Here is a 1,439-nt window from a genome sequence, read left to right as displayed (position 1 = left end):
TGCAGCTCTTTCCCAGTCCTATTTTGAGAGCCTTCTAACCTAACCAGACTATTCATGAAGTTGCGCGGTAATGTATCAAACACTGTTTCTTTGCTATTCATAAGGTTTTCCCTGGCCAGTTCTTTGAAAAGTGGACGGCCTCCTCCTTCTTCCTGGTCTGTCTCAGTCTGTAAGCTTGGCTGATTCCTGTGCATCATGTGCATCCCGTTGGGTTTGAAACAGCAGTGGCTCAGCCTCAAAACTCACATCAACACGTCACCATGGTAGGACAAACCGACAGACAAGTTTGTCTCCCTGTTGGAAACCTCTCTTACCACCCTTACCTGGGTCCCTGTGGCTGACTGCTCTGTCCAGATTCCTAGGCCTTTTAATTCTCTTTCTCCTGCTCTCCCGCCCTGATGCTTTGGGCGTGCCTGATTTCCCTCTCCTCACCTGGATCCCTGCGGATGACTCCTCCTCTGTCTGGGTTCCTGACGTTTTATCCCCTTTCTCCCGCTCTCCTGACCTGCCGCTTTGGGCGTGCCTGAGTTCCTCTCCTCACCTGGATCCCTGCGGCTGACTCCTCCTCTCTCCGGATTCCTGGCCTTTTATCCCCTTTCTCCCACTCTCCTGACCTGCTGCTTTGGGCCTGCCTGAGTTCCCTCTCCTCACCTGGATCCCTGCGGCTGACTGCTCCTCTGTCAGGGTTCCTTGCTTTTAATCCCCTTTCTCCCACTCTCCCACCCTGCTGCTTTGGGCGTGCCTGAGTTCCTCTCCTCACCTGGATCCCTGCAGCTGACTGCTTCTCTCTTAGGGTTCCTGGCTTTTAATCCCCTTTCTCCTACCCTGCTGCTTTTGGCATGCCTGAGTTCCCTCTCCTCATGGGGATCCCTGTGGCTGACTGCCACACTCTTATAGTATAGCACTCTTATAAAAGTAACACACAGGAGTTTGTGCAGTGTGCAAAAATTATAACGTGTTATTTGCGTAAAATGCTGTACTTTCTGCTCTCTCCTATCTGAAGAATATCAAGTACTGAGATGCCAAAAGATGGTTTTGAGTTTCAATTAAAGGAAATGGAGGACACAGAGGAGTGCATAACTATGAGGGGCACAGTGGGGTGGGTTACTGGGTAGGGAGGGGAGGAGACTGGGTTAGGGTTGAGCATGGTAAATGGGGAGTAAAATTTAATGTACACATAATGTTGAATGTAAAACAAACTCACTCTGTAAACTTGCACCTAAAGCACAATAAAAATAAATAAATAAAAATAGTGTCCTTCGTCCTCTTTTCATCTTCTAGAATGGAATCTGATTTACTGATCAAGGTTGTTTCTTTTACCTCCTCTTTTTCTTATATTCTTTGGGAGATCTTGGTGATGTTGCTTAATTGGAAAGGTCATCTCTTGTGTTCTGGAGTATAATATTCCACTTCAGATACTTGAGAAGCATATACTATTT

This window comes from Orycteropus afer, unplaced genomic scaffold (assembly GCF_000298275.1).
Source record: "Orycteropus afer afer isolate SDZICR_OR568_19922 unplaced genomic scaffold, OryAfe1.0 scaffold00336, whole genome shotgun sequence".
Lineage (NCBI taxonomy): Eukaryota > Metazoa > Chordata > Mammalia > Tubulidentata > Orycteropodidae > Orycteropus > Orycteropus afer.
Note: the sequence above shows the minus strand (reverse complement) of the source record.